Raw genomic sequence first — 17,946 nt, 5'->3', positions numbered from 1 at the left:
AGACAGTCGGGGAAGGGGAGGGGGAGGAGCTCTCTACTTCCCAGCCCACCCTATACCTTCCTCCCTTCCCCCCGCCACTTCACCATCTTCCTTTTTCCAACTTCATCTTCCAACCCCACCCTTTAAAAAAATATCCTAAACCTAAGTCCAGTGGGACGCACTCAAGTCCACTCGAGGTTTGAGAAGCTACCCCCCCCATCTCCTTCCACGTCCCCCTCCCCCTCCTTCCACGTCCCCCTCCCTCTCATTCCTCCTTCCCCCCTCCCCCCTCCCAGCACGGGCTCCTACATTAAACCTTTGATCACGCACAGAAAGAATGTGCTACTATCCCCGCGCTGCCGCTGCCGCTGCCGCTGCCGCCGCCGCTGCCGCCGCGCCGGAGCCCGAGCCTGAGCCGGAACCCGCGGGCCCCTCTGGAACGCCGGCGCCGCCTCTTGGAACGCTCGCGCCCGGGGCGGCTCCACGGCTGCCGGACTGGGCTCTCGGCGCACCGGGAGCCGCCTCGTTTGCCTTGGTGGCCGCCACCTCCCCGCGGCTTCCCGGGTCTCTCTTTGGCTCTTGACGCAGTCTGGAGCTGCAGCTGGGTTTCCTCTCTTCTCTCCTCTCCTCTCTCTCCTCTCCCAGTCTCAGGCCAAGCCCAGCCCGGCCCCGGGAGGGGAGGGGGGGGGAGGGAGATTTGTCTTGGAGGAACCTGCCACCGGAGCTTGGGGAGGAGGAAGAGGAGGAGGAAGGAGGGGAAGCCGTAGCAGCCACCACAGCCTCCGCCACCTGCCACCTCTGCCCGCTGCTGGGGATCTCAGCGCGCGCTCTCCGGGAGCTGCACCCCACCCCCTCCCATAGCCCGCCCCAGGACACCCCGGGTTCAGGTAGGCGAGAGGGACTGGGGCTGGGACGGGATGGGAGGGGGGAGTGTTTTAGGGTGTAGAGGTCCCTTCACTTGCTGCAATGAGGCAGACCGACAGGACCCCACCTCAGAGGAAAGCATCGCTTTCATATAGGAATCGTAAAGGGAGAGCTAGAAAGATTGAGGGGATGCCTCTTCGCTACCGTCACCGCCCCCCAATCGCTCAGGACCCTGACTCTTCGTCCCCTAAAGCTTTAGCTTCCGCTCAGCCTTCTTTCTCTCACGTTGCTGCAGCTCTGTCCCTTCACTGTGCCCGCTTCCCTTCTCGGTCTCCTTCTCCGACTCCGGGGTTCCCTCCCTTTGAGGGGGGTGAGTACCCGAAGTTGGCGGCTGACGAACTCGAATCAGACCGATTTTCCCCAACAGCGCCCCGAGACCTCTCCCCTGAGTCCATGGTACCCCTAGACCCTTCGAGGAACCCTCGGGAGCAGCAGATTCCCAAACTTTCAGGGTCCTGTGGATCCCCGGGCTCGGGGAACTGGGGCGGGGGTGGTGGTGGTAGTGGTGATAGAAGGAGGCGGTACCGGTCTGGAGGGTCTCGGATCTCCTGTTCTCTGTCTCGTCTGTGGAGAATCCGAACCAATCCGGGCTACCTATCTCCTCCCTACTCTCCCACCTCCTCACCCTCCCCTCGTGCTCACACACACACATACACTCATACATATCCTTACCAACTCTCTCCCCCCACCCCCCTCATTTAGAGAAGCAAAGATGCTTTGGGATCCAACTACAGGGAAGGATGTGGGGGAGGGATGGAAAGAAGGGGGTAGAAGGGAAGTGATGCGCCCCATCCCCATGCACAGATTGGGGGGCGCCTCCTGCGGGATGCAGAAGCTAGCTGCTCTTGGGGGCTTTGAGTCCCAGTATAGGGCATCGTTGGCCCCAAAGGCTGCATCGCCGAAGTGTGAAAAACCAGCACTGGGCTATTAATAGGAGCCTGTGACCTGACTGGCTCCTTCAGACTGCTTGGGGAAGCCGAGCCGGGCTCTGGTGGCCACAAGCTCCTTCAATGTTCACCTTTTTCTCTCCTCTCTCACCCCCTCCCAAATTCCTCTAGCTCTACCCCACCAATTCTTCCTTCTAACCTTCTCTATTCCCCCGCCCTGCACTAGTCCCCACTCTCTCACTCTCTTCACCCTTCCCCCATCTTCTTACCTCTTGCTATCCCCCCCTTTCAACTCACTGTCGTTCTCCCAACCCCCAAACTTTTCCTAGCCCTGAACTGGATCAAATTGTGCTTCATTACTCGCCCAGGGATCTGCCACTATGAAGGGGTCCCAATACCCTCTGGGCCTACTCAACTCTACTCCCCTATCCAGGGTATCCTACGCAGGTCTTTGGTTTACTGAGACTCAGGATATGAAGGATTAGGTGAAAGAGAGGGGTGGCCGATTGGGAGCTGCCGCCACTTCTCTGCTCCGCTACAGCTGTTTGCCCGACCAGCGGGGACGGAAGTTTCTCGCGGACCAATTACTGCCTCCCCTTCCCGTCCCTTGTTCCCTCCACCCACCCATTCTCACCTCTTGTTCCGTTGGACTCCTGCTACCCAAAGGGTTTGAGGGGCAGATTAGAAGAGAAACTGTTGGGAATTTAGGAGACCTGGGGGGGCGGAGAGGGGAATAAAAAAATCGTGAGTGTTGATGAGGGAGCGAAGAGATTGAGAGGGAGTAAAGGAATAGGACAAGCTCTTAGGAAGGAGGGTTGTCAGGGAAGCTTTTGGGAATAGAGGGGAGAAGAACCCAGTAGCCTCTGCAGTAGACCTAAGGCCTTGGGTCTCCCTCAGGAGGATGGTGCTATCATTGCGCCTTAGGGGATTTATTCCAGTTTTCTCAGCTTTTAAAAATAAATCCCCTGTGTATTGTTGGTGGTTCACTTGTCTGAGCTGCAATCGGTCTCCCCCCCCCCAAGCTTCCTCTTCCCTAGAGAGCTCTGTCCCCTCCCCTTTACACAATAGACTGATATCCCCCTGTTGTGGGACGACATTTTTAAAAATTATCTTCTCTACCCCCCATCCCTTATGTTGAAATTTCTTGGGGCCTAAAGGAGTGTGTGGGTTGCTGGTGCCCCCACTTTCTGCCCTCCCCAAGCATCCCAACGCCATCCTAGTCATCGGAGTTGAGGAGGGACAAATTTTTTCTCCTCTAAGTTTATCTTAGTAGTTAGTAGCAGGAAGGAGGGGGACGGAAGTGTGTGTATGGGGGTGTATATAGTTGCTTTAATGTGCCTGACAGATGTGGCTATAGCGCCACCTTCTCTGTAACAGAATTAATGATCAGCATGGAGGATGCCAATTAGGAGGCTGGGGCTTGAGGGAGGAGAGGAAAAGGGGGAAGGAGAGGCAACTGAAGAATTAACATTTTTTAGAAGGTCAGGTTGTAATTTTTTGGGTGAGGAAGGGCACTTGGGTTGGAGAGTACTGACCAGCCGAAAGTAGTTGGTGAAGATATTACAAAAATAGAACTGAATCAGATCTCTCTCCTCATATGTAGCCCAGTTTGGAATAGGATCTCTTCCCTGTAAGGCTCCCCCTCCCCAATAATGTTAATTCCAAATAATTAGTTGATTTTCTTTGATATCAGCTAGTATCTCTTCTCTTTCTCCAGGGACTCTATAGGCCCAGAGAAGCCTGTTTATTTTTTCCAGTGACTTTTGGAACTTCTTTCTGTCTTAAACTAGTGGTTTTTCCCTGGGTAGAGATAACCTTCAGAAGCTCTTTACCCTGCTTCTAGGTGGGAGGGTAGAGTGAAAATAAGGCTCTTTTCCCCAAGACTCCTAGAGAGATAGCTTTTCCTTTCACCTCAGCCCAATACCTAGAGCCTAGGCCTGAATGCTCTGGCTTGCTCTCCAAAAGGCTCTGTCCATTGAAGTGGGAATACAAATTAAAGACTAAGATGGCGCTCAGTAATTAAAGAGAGGCTTTCCTTGCACCTAAAGATGCAGATCCAGTGAAATACTAAAATTCAGATGTCCTTGAGACCTCACCCTTAGTATAACTTCATGATCTGGGTAAAGACATACTCTTGGGTGAACTGACATGATCTGACCAAGTGCTTCAAAATTTGGGGGAGGGGGACAGGAAAGAGAAGTAAGAATTCTATTCCAATGTTCCAGACAAATAGTAACCCTATATCACTTTCTATTCTATTCTTACTTTTTTTGCTTACTTTGGAAAATAGAAGAAATAGCAAAAGAGAGGACCCAGTAACTTGAAGGAGGGGAGGGTTCAAAGCAGGTGGAGTTGAGGGTTCTTTGGCGGAAGTAGAGGCTTGAGGAGAACCACAAGACTTCTAAAAGCTCTTTTGAGTCTTTTGTAATCTGCAGTGGGAAGCCAGGAAGACAAGAAAACTAGGAAGGTCAGCTGTTCACTGTTATAGAAAATTCAATTCCTTTATCAACACTCACCATCCCTTCAGCCCTCCCTCACCCCATTATGACTAAAGCTACCCCAATTTTGGTTCTGCCTCCTTCTGGGAAGTCAGTGCTCATGGGGCTGGACCCCCAGAGGAGGAAAAAAAAGAGGATTTTAAAGCTAGTTTCTCTAGAAATATCTACTTTTTCTTGTGTTTTCCCCTTCTCTTTCTTCCTGAGATGGACTTGTTAGGTCAGGTGGGAAGCAGAATGAAACCTCTTAGAGACTTATTAGGCCCTGGAGCCAAGGGAGAAGACCTGTTTCCCAGAAGAGAATTTCCAGTGATTGCCAGTTGGTCTTTCCTTATAACAATTCTTAAGGACCTGCTGACAGTGGATGGGGACTTTGGACTCTACCTTCAAGGGCCCTTCCCTTTGCTAGCAATCAAGTAACAGCTCAAGGAGTCAGTTGTGAAGGCAAACTATGAGGTTATTTTCACCTTCAGATGCTTAACAACAACAAAAAACTGAAGGAACTTATAGATTCTCATTGGTTCTGGGGAAAAGATGGTGGGTTTGTGCCATCTTCCCTTTCACCGTTGCTCCCCAGTATATTGACTTTTGGTGGTTTCATTATAATTTTAAGGATATTCTTCCTGTTCATTGGAAGCTGAGTTCCTCAGGGTAAAATGGAGGGAGCCTGAGGAAAGATACTATGATTTACCCCTTCCTCAATCCTCCTAGGGATTACTGTTCCAAGATTAATTTTATGAGACCGAACGGAACCGGCCATTAAATTAGAAAAACTAGCCCCGGGTTGGGGGGGGGGGGAGGAAATCAGGCTTGACCAACTGCTATCCGAACCCAGAACTGATCATATTAGGTGATCTCATCCTGTATTTAGAGAGCTGGAGCAGTCCATGTTTTGGGGATGGGCCAGTCAATACAGGAATTAGTTTTCTTGTGGGGGATTCATTCATATTCTCTCTCTCTTCCTCATACACTATAGGATTTATCTTGATTTGCTGCCTTTGAATTGAGTCAACTCTTTTGTATGCTGCGTGAATTGGCCAGCTGCTTTGTAGAAAGAGGAAGAGAGCGTGCAGTGGGTACAGAGGAAAAGGGGAATCAGTGCTGGTGATAGAAGAAGACAGGAAGGGGGGTGGGGGAGAAAAGCGACACTTACAAAGAAAGCGAAATAGCGCTGACCCAAGACAAGCAGGGGGGAGGGGACAGAGAAGAAGAGGTCGGAAATTGCATCCTTAGCTGCCATAACTAGGGTAGGTTAGGGTTGTGGAATTGGGAAGATAAATGCCCTAAAGCATAGAGTGTAAACTCTTATAGGGTAGTCTTGTTTATCTCTGCCCCTTTCCGCTCTGCACTCTACCCCCGACCCCCACCGCAAGAATCTCTGAACTTGGTACAGAATTCCAGGTCTCAGATAGTTCGTCGAATAAATCCTGTGGTAGTGGGAGGAGCCCAGGGATGGGAGCAGGTGTGAGGGGGCCTTTGTGCTGAAAACACCTACTTCCCCTCTTCGTTCCCAATCCTCACCCTCCTGATCGCGAACTTATAAATGTCCGGTAGTCCCAAGAGTCCAATAGGGACGGAAAGCTCCGAGGATCCCCTGCCTGACATTTAGTAAGCGCTTAATAAATGCTCTGTCATGGAAGAGGAAGGTAGGGAAGTGTATGTGAGAGAGAGAGAGAGAGAGAAAGAGAGAGAGACAGAGAGACAGAGAGAGACAGAGAGACAGAGAGACACAGAGAGACACAGAGAGGAGGGACAAAGAGATGGAGAGAGAGAAAAGAAGAAGAAAGAGGAGGAGTTGGAGAGAAAGAGAGAGAGAGAGAGAGAGAGAGAGAAAGAGAGAGAGAGGAGAGGGAGAGAGAGGGAGAGGGAGAGGGAGAGGAGAGAGAGAGAGAAGAGAGAGAGAGAGAGAGAGAGAGAGAGAGAGAGAGAGAGAGAGAGAGAGAGAGAGAGAGAGAGGAGAGAGAGGCGGGGTGGGGGGGAGGAGGAGGAGGGGAGAGTCTGGATCAGAGAAGGGAAGAAGTTGACCAATCAATCCATATTTATTGAGGCCCACCACACCCCGGCAGAGTCCCATTCTTAGTACCTCTCGATAACCGAAAACAGTTAATTTGTGTTCCCTCTTCCTACCCTCCTCCAAACCCACCCAAATCCCACTGCATCTCACACATTACCTCCCTAAAGAAGCTGCCTTGGGACAAACTGAGAGAATAGCTCAATAAGACAGATTACTTGGTTGCTTACCCTTCCTATTCCTTCCTCCCTCCCCCCTCCTCCAGTGTAAGCAGTCGAGGAGGGACGAGTGGGGGCGGGAGATAGGGGACTGGAGCCCAGAGGAAATCCTCCTTTTAATGCTAATAGATCTTCAGGCCCAACCCTCTCCCCACCCCACCCCCCGTAGTCGCCCCCACAGCTGTGGGACTCGGAGATCGCTCAGTGGATATAGATTGAAGAGAGGAAAGACAGATGTACCGACAGAAAGAGAGGAGAGGAAAGTAGAGAGAATGAGAATTCTCTTTGCCTGACAGGGGAGGGGAGGGGCCGTGCTCTCAGATCGATGGGAGAAGCTGGGGAGGAATTTCAATATCGAGAGCAAAGTTAGAGACTGAAGGACGGGAGAGAGGAGAGACGGCGGAGCCGAGGCAGTGGCGGCTCGCAGCTAGCGGGCTCCGCAGGTAAGGAGATCGAACCTGGCTGAACCGGCACCTTAGAGAGCTGAGGGACAGGGACCGAGACGAGAATGGTGGCTGAAGTTAGGGATGGGAGAGAAGGACCGGGATGGGAATAGTGGCTGGGGCTGGGAATGAGAGACGAGGCATTCGGAACTGAAGCCTAGGAAGAGAAAGCCGATAGCTTAGTCTGAACTCCCTCTACCTCTCTCCCCCATTCCCTTTGCCTTCAGGTGTTGCACCTGGACATCAGGTACAACGTGCAGCTGTTTTTCCTGCCGGTGGTTGGGGGAAAGCTAGCTCTGCCACTCTCTCCAGCTCCCCTACCCTTAACCATTCCTAAAAACTAAGTTCGGAGGAACTTTGCAGCCCCTGTGTGCCCCCTTGGTTTCCGAGCGCAGAGGTGGGAGGGGATGGCCACTCCTCCAGCTAAACAAACAGTCGGGTTTGCTATCCACAGTCACCGACTCGCGTGGGAGCCCTGGGACTGAGCAGCGGCTCTCTTCTCGCCCGCGCCGAGGGAGAAGGAGCGAGTGAGCGAACGCAGGACACGTCGTCCTACTGGGGACTGAGTGACCATCAGCCGCGAGGTACAGGGGGAGACTCCGGAGCCAGACCCGGAGCGCCCCACCTGTCTAGACTCGGAGCCTATACGAATGCTCTAGGAAAGAAGAGGAGAAGGAAGGAGAAGAGGTGGCTGTGCTGCGCGTAAGTTTGTTTGCATTCACTTCAGAGGACCGGGCTGGGGGTTGCGTCGGAGGGCATCTGCGCCCTACCCACGTCACCTCCTCTGTTCCTTGACTGGATGGGTGTCCTTTGACCTCGAACTCTGTGTTGGGTTGGGGCTGTAGAGAGTATAGGCTCTGCCTGGGGAGCCAAGGACAAGCTCTCTCTCCCTGCTCTATCCAGCCGGGGGAGGCTATGGTTCTCCAATCAGTCCCAGGAAACTAAAACCAATTGCTTTGAGCTAATGCTGTCCCAAACTTGGGTCTTCCATTAGAGACAGGGAGTATTAGCTGCTCGTCAGATTTCCTCCCCGCACCTTAGGGTAGAGGAGAAAATAGTAGGGATAGCAGGGGCGCGGTACCCCGGGAAACTAGTTTTAGATTCTGGCCTCTGAGGGCCAGGGAGCTCGGAATGGGTGTGTTGGCAACGTTCTCGGCTTAACTCGGGCAAGCCCGGTGGAGCTGAAGCTAGCTCAGATTTGTGGGGGAGGAAACCACCCTCTGGGAAACCTCTGGAGCATAATGGTAGGTACCCAAGAAATCATCTTTGCCTTCCTTCAGCTTCTTTCTGGCACATCCTCGACCACCCTAAAAGGCCAATTTCTAGCCTGGGGGCTTTTGCAACTGGAGTATAGAGAGATCAAAATTAGTGATTTTGTTGTCTTTCTTAATTCTTTATTTTGGGGTTTTAGTTTTACAAACAATACCAGCTCTTTCCTTATAATTCTCATGTGAAGCAATTAGTGAAAGTATTATCTCCATTTTCCAGATAAGGAAACTGAGCCTCAGAGGATCTATACACTATTCCCTGACTTATGTAGTAAACTGCAGAAAGGGGATTACAATTGGCTTTTTGACTCTTCCTGCACAATAGTTTCATGTTTGAATTTCATAATATTATTGAGATGTTATCTGTGCTCCATTTGACAGATGGAGAAACTGGGTCTGGAAAAGGTTCAGTCACTGGTCTAAGATCACAGAATAAATTATCGTAGTGAGGGAAGGCCAATAATAGAACTCTGGTGCCTTTACTCCCAGCTCAGTGTTCTTATGTAAGAAGATATATGTTCACCTAGGAAAGCATGAAAACCTCAGTGCTCTTTTAGGCAGGCAAGAAAGCTTATGACAGAGCTATTGCAATAAAGCCCTATTATAACTCACCTCATCAATCTCTCCCCCCAGGCACCCTGACTCAAAATTAGGACCCTTTTCAAGTTTAATATACATGTTTATAATGCAGCTAAATGTAGAATTCAGGATGATACAGCAGCTTGGGAATAAGGAATAAGGAGATTCGTGACTCTGGAAAAGCTCAGCATGGACATGAAGTAAAAGGTATCTCTATCAACAGAAATAGTCAGTCTCTAGACTCATAGAGCAAGGCAGAAGTTGGAAAGGGGAGGAGAGAGAAGGGTGGAGTAAATTGGAGAAAGGATAGGCTGGCCTTCGGTCTTGAAGAACAAAAAGTAGGAAGCAAGAAAGAAGAGGCTTACTTCTACAACAAAGTCCAGTAATTTTTATAAATATTCCTCAAGGCTGTACATGCAAAAAGAAAAGGACAGACTGACGTTCTTATAATCCCTAGAAGAATGCCTTCTCTAGCTAAGATGATCTCATAGCCTGGAGCTGATGGTCCCACAGGTTTGATTGACTTACGTGCTTTTCCCTTATCACTTTAACATGGAATTTTCGGACCCTGGATGTTCCCAGTGGGTTTGCCTCAGTTCTAAACAGTGATTGAATAAAGAATTAGGTACAAAAGTGACAGACACAGATTCTAGGTACCTTGTTACAATGTTCAACACTTCCCCCCTCCCCGTAACCTGCTACACACACACACACACACACACACACACACACACACACACACATCCCTCAGCTCTTATTGGTGAATTTTTTTTCCTCCAACCCTTCTGTGTGAAGGGAATGGAATAGATGCCAGAAGTACATTTCAATTCAATAGCATTTTAAGTTCCTACTATGGGAGGCAACATGATGTGGAGGAAATAGCACTGACTTTATGTCTGGGTTCTGGGCTGGCTGTAATCATTCGTTATCTTAGGTAAGTTGCTTGTTTTCCTCCTCAAGGCCTCAGTTTTCTCATCTCCAAGAGAGAGGGTACTGGGGAAGATGATCCCGAAGCTCCTTTTTAGCTCTGGAGCCTCTGCAGGACACTGTGCTCCCCATGTCTCTATGGTTAACAGCGAATGGAAGCAGAGGAGACTTTGTTTTTCTGTATGGGTTGTTACAGACGTTATTGGCTTGGAGGAAATTTATCACCATAGTTGCATAGACTCTTTGTGTCCATATTTCTCTGTAGAAAATGGATGGGCAGATCCTGTAGATACACCAGTAGATGTATATAACTATGTATGTATGTATGTATGTATAAATTTAGAGTGGTTAAATGAAATATACTGGTGAATGACAAGCATGCAGATATATCTCAGAGTCCAGGTGACACGGTAATAAATTTCACAGCATGAACCAGAAACAGTCAGTAGTGTTACCAGGGAGCACTGGATAAATTTTATTATGTGTCTTTCAAAGCCCCACCACCACTACCATGTTGTTCTCCCCGAAATATTTCACTTTACTTTCTTTCACTAATTCATGAATTCTCTTGCTGGTTTCCATGGATGCTTCTCCCAACCAAGGAAAGACTCGCTCATTTGCTATCTTGCATTTGAGGCAGTTTGGTATAGTTTCTGATAGTTCAATACTAATTCCTAGAAAAAGAATCCCAGAATGTTAAGAGCTGGAAGAAAGCTGCCCTCTCATTTTACAGGTAAGGAAACTGAGGAATATCCTAGATTCTGAACTGAATGGAATTAGGTCTAGTTTTGGGTTCTATTCCTCTAAATCACTGTGTTCTTGAATCCTGCCTCATATACTTATTAGCTGTGTGACTCTGAACAAGTCACTCAAACTCTTTGGGTCTCTTTCTTCATCTTTAACAGAAAAGGACTAATTTTGATGGATCTCTCTCCCCAACTCTAACTCTGTATGATCTTCTGATGCTCTTCTGCTTCCAAGACAAGTCCTCATCATTTTGGGGTGATTTAGACTGAATTTCAGACAACATGGTTGTACCCTCATTTTTTGTTCTCACCTGAAGTTTTCTCTTGAGAATCTCGCCATACAGTTCAAAAACAGCAAATTTCTAGGTATCTGGATAAAAGGATCCCAAGTTCTATATAAGCACACAAGGTAATAATTCACATACCAGATGTAGGACAACCTTTATTCCATATGTAAAAACATATGAAAGGACTCACAATAGTCTGTAAATGAGCAATCTTTCCTCCTGTCAAAAGCAGGACTAGACTCCAAATCTCCTAACTATCTAGTTCTCTTCCCATTGTACTGTTGGTTGGATAAATAGAATGGCTGAGCTTCTGGAATGTCCCTGTGTTCCTAGTGTTGGACATGATCATGTCCGACATTATTATGAATAGTGAGATGCCAGCTGGCTCTGCTGAATAGAGCAGATACTGTAATTAGAGAGCCATGACAGAGTCCTCTCCATGTGCTATTTTTGTTCATCTACCCTTATGCATACCTGTGTGGCTGGCCCCATACATGGCATCTCTACAGTGGGGAAAAGTATGGAATATCACAGTGGTAACATCAAGAATATAATGTATAACATTGTATGTTGCCACTGGATTTCTCCTCTCTTTGTACCCTATCTCTGTTTTCCTCTGAACAATTTTCCATAGTCACTTATTCTACTTGTACTCATGAGAAGAGCCATTTCATCTTTAACTAATTCTAGAACCTTTCTTGACAGGCAGAAGGGGAAAGACCTTCATCCTGGGCCAATTAAAACAAAAATATTTGTAAGAACCAGTGCTTGAAATCCTAGAAGACTTTTTTTTTAAAAAAAGATTCCTTTTGAGGTAAAAAAAATCTTATCTTTACAACAACCTACGAAGAAACAGGGAAAGTATTCTCCCAAAGATACACAGTGAAGTTAGTGATAGAACAAGAACTATATTCTCAGATACTCAGTCCAAATTTTTTTTTCCCTAGTTACTCCACATGACTAGGACTTTTATTGGAGACAGAAGGGCACCACAAGAAAACTATAGAACTAGAAGGAATCAGAGAGATCATCAAAATCTATTAGATTAGGAAATTGGATCAGAGAGTTCAAGTGACTCGACTGGGTCACACAGTTAGTAAATGTCTGAATTCAAACCCAAGTTTAGCACTATCCACAATAACAGGGCTTCTTAAATTTTTTTTCACTCACCATCCTTTTTTGCCCAAGAAATTTTTATGTGACGTAGGTATAGAGGTATATATAATAGGTATACAAGTCAAACCTTTACTGATGACAAATCATAATTTTGTGACTCTCTTATTTATGAGACTCTAAATGGGGTCATGACCCACAATTTAAGAAGCTGGACACTATATCATCCTGCTTTAGAGGAGAGAAAAATCAGAGGATTCAAACCACTTAAATTCACCACTTTTCATTGGTTCCTTTTTGGTTATTTCCTAAGAGGGTCTCCTTTTTTCTTCTACTTTCTACCTGTCATTTTGGAAAGGAGGACTGTGTTGTCAGTTAACACACAGGCTATGTGACATCCAAATGTTATGCTAGTGACAGTACCTTGAATCTGTAGAAAACCTGTCTTTGTAGAATTTCAGAGCCCTTCTACTTCTATTACTAGAAGGATAGAAACCCATTTCTTAAACTTGGCATACCTGGAAGGCAGGAAAAAGTAATGGATAAATTGTAAAGCAAAATGATTGGTGCGGGGCTGGAATATGACTCTTGTGGACTGGTTTACCTCTGAAGCTTCTGACCTAAACTGTTACCTCCCTTTCAACTTCAATGTTCCAGTCCTATCTCTCATACCCACACCCACCCCAGTTCTTTCATTTCACCTTTCTCCACTGTTTTATGAATCCTCTTTCTGTTTTCCAAGTGGAGGATTCCCACAACCAGAGACTTGGTTGCCAGTTAAGGTTTGCCATTTGATGTTGCTATATTCCTTTTATAGAAATTATCCACCTCCATCTCTTTCCTGCTCCCTTCTTTATACTCATTGCCCCTTAAATTTCCACTCTAGGGCCTTTCCTTTGTGAACATCAAGCATGGTCCAGCTGCTTAAAGAAACTATTCAATCATTTTCAGTCGTGACTCTTCATATCTTTCTTGGCAGAGATACTAGAGTAGTTTGCTATTTCTCAGCTCATTTTACAGCTCAGGAAGTGGGTTAAATGACTTATCCAGGGTCACACTGCTGATAAAACTCAGGAAGATCAGTTTTTCCTGGTACCCTACTCACTATGCCATCTAGCTGCTTTATAGTTGAATAATAGCTTTCAATAAATGATAAATTAATGTTAAAAGAAATTAGAGGAGGGAGAATTTACCATGTTTAGTATAGTCAGGGAGTAGTGAAGGAGGTAAGATTGGAGCTAGGCCAAAGGATGGGTAGGGTTCAAGTTAAAATGAAGGGAGGGATGAGAAGATCTTTCTAAGTGGAGAACTAAGGGATCAAAGACTCTTGAGTCAAGATGAGGTTGAACTTTGGAGGATCAGTGGGTAGAGCAGTATGGCTCTGTTAGAGAATGATGGAAGCTGTGTCTGGGGAAGAAGAAAAAGGATTGTGGAAGGCTTTTGTGCTTTACTGTTTTCTTCTCTTCTTATTCTATCTCTTGTCCCCCCTATTCCTTTTTCTGTTACTCCACCCCAGACCAATGAATTAGGTCCATGACCAAATAGATCAGTTCTTTCCAGACCCCTTATCTCCAGAAGAGAACTGAATTCCAAGAATTTCTAAAGGCCTGTGGTCAAATCTGCATGGGTTCCTGGCACATCTGGGGGATATGGAAGGGAGCACAGTTTCTCTCCCTTTACTTACTGAAAAAGAAAAAAGGGAGCTTAGGGTTAAAGACATTATCCATAGTAAGACATCCTTTTGATTTCTTGAATCCAATTTGCCATATTTTTTAAACAATGCGGCTGAACTAGAGTATGCTGCATGTAATAGCTACTTAAGATTTATTGAATGGACAGATGGATGAATGGATAGGTGGATGGGTAGGTGAGTGGGTGAATAGATGAGAAAATGAATGGATAGATAGATGAATGAATGGATGGATGAATAGGTAGATGGATAGATAGATGCATGAATGGATAAATAAATGGGTGGATGGATGGGTAGAGGAGGGAGAATAAGAGGAGACAAGGGGTAGATAGAATGAACTTTTTTTTTTAAATAATTTTTTATTGATAGAACGCGTGTCAGGCTAATTTTTTACAGCATTATCCCTTGCATTCATTTCTGTTCCGATTTTTCCCCTCCCTCCACCCCTTCCCCCAGATGGCAAGAGTCCTTTACATGTTGAATGGATTGCAGTATATCCTAGATACAATATATGTGTGCAGAACCAAACAGTTTTCTTGTTGTACAGGGAGAATTGAATTCAGAAGATATAAATAACCCGGGAGGAAAAACAAATGCAAGCAGTTTATATTCATTTCCAGTGTTCTTTCTCTGGGTGTAGCTGCTTCTGTCCATCTTTGATCAATTAAGGCTCTCTTTATCAAAGAGGTCCACTTCCATCAGAATACATCCTCAAACAGTATCGTTGTTGAGGTACATAATGATCTCCTGGTTCTGCTCATTTCACTCAGCATCAGTTCATGTAAGTCTCGCCAGTCCTCTCTGTATTCATCCTGCTGGTCGTTCCTTACAGAACAATAATATTCCATAACGTGATAGAATGAACTTTGAACAATGAGGGGTTGGGAAGTTCCTTATAGATCAGTTAATTAATAAACGATTATTAAATATATACTGTTTGCCAGAAACTATGGCACTATGTGCCAGTTGAGTGTTAGACACTAAGGTTAAAAAAAGAGAAATAGTTCTTGCCTTTCAGATTCTTACATTTTATTAGGGGAAATTATGTGAATATATAGACACAAATATGAAATATATCAGAGTTGAGAGGGTTAGATTAGCTGAAAGTGTCAGAAAAGGCCTCCCAGATGGGACTAAAGCCAAACTTTGAACAGTTAGAGATTTTAAGAAGCATAAATGAGAGAGAATGCAAAATTTTAGGAGGGGGGAACAGCCCTTACAAAGTCAAAAGATGTGTATGAGGAGTCCAGTGTTTCTTAAGCTAAACTATACTGAATACTAAGAATATAGTTTAATTCTCTTTCATGAATGCTTTCTCCCTCTATTCTATAGCTCTTTAGAATTAAAAGAGCAGGGCTTGGGAATGGGAGAGAAACAGGGAGTTAGGGATAAGGCAAACAAATATAAAGATTTTTATGTTTCAAGATTTTGAGAAGTTAGAACCTGGAGTAGAAGTATAACATGCAGACCAAGAAAAATTTGCTTGGAGTCAGAAACCAGGAAATACTGGTCTAGTCCCAACCATTTCTTTTACAGCAGTAGTTAATGGGATCTATCACTTACTTTACAGATTTAAAGAAGTAACAAACAATCTCCGGATTCTTTCTAGTCCAGACCCATTTAGTATAACTTCTCCCTCCTTCCTTGTTCTACTTGGATTTATAGAACCAAACCATGGGAAACTAATAACTCTCTCACCCCAACTCAAGACTAAATGACCAAGTGTGCTACCAATCAACACGCCTTTACCTCTACTGGACACTTAAAGGAATCAGAAGCCATTAAGGAATCAGGCCTTTGAGGACTGAAAGGAGGGTCATGGTAGAAGCCTAGCCATGAAGCTGAACCCCCTTCTGGCCTTGGATCCTATGCAGCTGCTCCTTTGACAATTGCCTAGTTCCACTATTGCTTAAGGCTCTTTGAAAAAGTTCAGATAAATCAGAATTCTGGCACCACTGAGTTGTTAGTGCCTGGGAAATCACTGTCAGGCAGGCTGTTCCCTTATATTTACAGTAAGCTTTTAGTTTTATTTCAAGCAGCATCAAAATGAGGAACCACTTAGTCATTAGCTCCTTCTAGTTAAATGTATTAAACATGTTCTTTATATCCCTTTCCCTCCCTCTTTTCCTCCCTTTCCTTTCCTCCCTCCTCTCTCTCTCTCTCTCTCTCTCTCTCTCTCTCTCTCTCTCTCTCTCTCTCTCTTTCTCTCTCTCTCTTCCCCCCTTCCCTCTCTGTATCTCTGTCTCTCTCTCTCTCTCTCTCTTTCTCTCTCTCTCTTCCCCCCTTCCCTCTCTGTATCGCTGTCTGTCTCTCTCTACCTCCTTTCTTTTTCTCCCCTTTTCTTACACATACACATACACACAGGTATGTACCAGGAAGCAGGCATCTATAAGGGGCCAAGGCCCGAGGAAGAAGGCTTCCCTCCCTCCCTCCCTCCCTGTCACTCTCCCCAGGCTAATCAAAAGGAATACTTTTCAAGAACAGCACTTTGAGAAAATGTCACTCTGCTGAGTTGGAATTCATCACATAGCCCGCCACAGCAGCTATAATCTTTAATCATCCGGAGCAATCAAAACAAAAAAAAAGCCAAATAGTGTTGCAGGCTATGGCTCAGTGCTGGCTCATGGTGAAATGCCCCGTCACTGCAGTGACGGGAGCTGGAAACTTGGGAGCTAAGAGCTGGGGTTCAGCCAATCCTGTCACCTTCAACTGCCACCCACTCCCTAGATAGATGGTTCGGTAGTAATAATGATGAGGAGGATGAGAGCTCACTTAATATAGTCCTTTCCAGTTTACATTGTGCTTCCCTCCCAATATTCCTGTGAAGTAGGGAGTGTTGTACCCATTTTACAGATGGAGAGACAGGCTCATTTCAGGCCAGATTCTGTCCGAGAAGAAGAGTTCTTATCTTCAAGAAGAATTACCAGTCTAATCACACAAACCAAATGTCACCCATGGCAATAACAATGTGGAACAGAGATTCCTTAAAGACCACTTTCTCCAGGAAGAGTTTTAAAATTGAATTCAAGATGATTTCCTTCCTTTCGAGTGACTTCAGTCCATCATCCTCCTTTCCTCTCTCTCTCCCATCACAACTGAACCATGAACATGAAACCCCATACTTAACGGTAGCTTTTTGAGAGCAAGCATAGTTTTATTGTTGTGCCTGGCACCTAGTAAGCACTTAATACTGCTTGAATTTAAATAGAATTGAATCTAAGTCTTTATTCCTGGATGTGGCTTTTGCTGTGGTTTCCTATGAGTTTGTCGTATTACCCTGTGAATCCTCGTTCTTGGCTCTTCTGAGGATTTCAAAACTGAAAGAGTGGGGATGCTAAGGAGATTATCTAGATTCCATTCCTCTCAACCCACAGACCTACACACCTTTGTTGTTACAGAGAAGAATGAGGTTCATGTATAGGTTAGCCACTAACTGGCTGTGTGAATTCACCCTCCCCAACTCTGGGCCTCAGTTGCCTTATCTGTAAAATGAAGGGGTTGGACCCTTTTGCTAATTCATGTTCATTAATAAGGGTCTCTTCCAGATCTAACATGAATTATGATGCTATTAGTTATAAAATTATGATTCTATTAATCTTAAGTAACTGTGCCATTTGTATTTTTTGCTGCATGAGGATGAGCTTTTCTGCACTCTGAAGAGGGACAGGCTTAAACTGTGTCATCAGAGTTTTAGGACGGGTCTCTGTCACCCAACTATGATCTCATTGATTGAGGCCTTCCATCTAATAACATAGATTACAACCCCTCCACACTTGCCTATTGTGTGAGATTCTTATCTACATTCTCCCTAAAATTCATCAGTGCAACAATCTGGACACCTTCCCTTCCTCCCTTTCCCTACTGATATTACATGAAAATGAAGTAGGTTCATTTTATTTAATCATGATTTTTTTTTAAATAAAAAAGGTTTTATTTCTTAAAAAATAAAAACACCATTGTTCTCACTCTTCAAAGACTTCCTCATCCCTGTGCCAAAAACACAAAGTACCTTATAACAAAGTACAGTTGATTTGCTTAACAAATAAATAAAACCTGTTTTGAGAAATCATTTTCCATAACTGATAATGTATGTCACATTCTGCACCAATGTCCACTTTTACAAGAGATGAAAAACTTTTAAGTTATGTTTTAAGGAGAATCTTTTGCCAAGTGAGAATTGTTAAATCCTGTTGGAAAAGAGGCATTATGGAATTTCATTCCAGACTAATTTTTTTGTGATACATTAACATTATTATCAACACATTAAATAGACAATACATTTTTAATAGAAACAAGTTAAATTTCATTTTTTAAAGACATCATTCTGAAAGCTGGGTCTTAGCTTGACTTAAAACATTCCAGTGGTGGGGGTGTTTCCT

The 17,946-nt window shown here is 45.4% G+C and overlaps 1 protein-coding gene across 3 annotated transcripts in view; it reads left to right on the top strand.

The window, feature by feature from the left end:
• The first annotated feature begins 410 nt into the window (after positions 1–410).
• Positions 411–17,946, top strand: part of ELFN1 (extracellular leucine rich repeat and fibronectin type III domain containing 1) — a 202,020-nt gene continuing 184,484 nt past the window's right edge. For 2 of the 3 annotated variants that reach the window (XM_052000188.1, XM_052000170.1), the window contains exons 1-2: positions 411–866; positions 7,412–7,659. The gene's annotated coding sequence lies outside the window, so the exon portion shown is untranslated. Of the gene's footprint in view, positions 867–6,780; positions 6,958–7,411; positions 7,660–17,946 lie in introns of those variants that run through there. The other variant, XM_052000178.1, reaches the window with a different exon arrangement.

Source organism: Antechinus flavipes, chromosome 1 (genome assembly GCF_016432865.1).
Source record: "Antechinus flavipes isolate AdamAnt ecotype Samford, QLD, Australia chromosome 1, AdamAnt_v2, whole genome shotgun sequence".
Lineage (NCBI taxonomy): Eukaryota > Metazoa > Chordata > Mammalia > Dasyuromorphia > Dasyuridae > Antechinus > Antechinus flavipes.
This window is presented reverse-complemented; position numbering and strand designations above follow the sequence as displayed.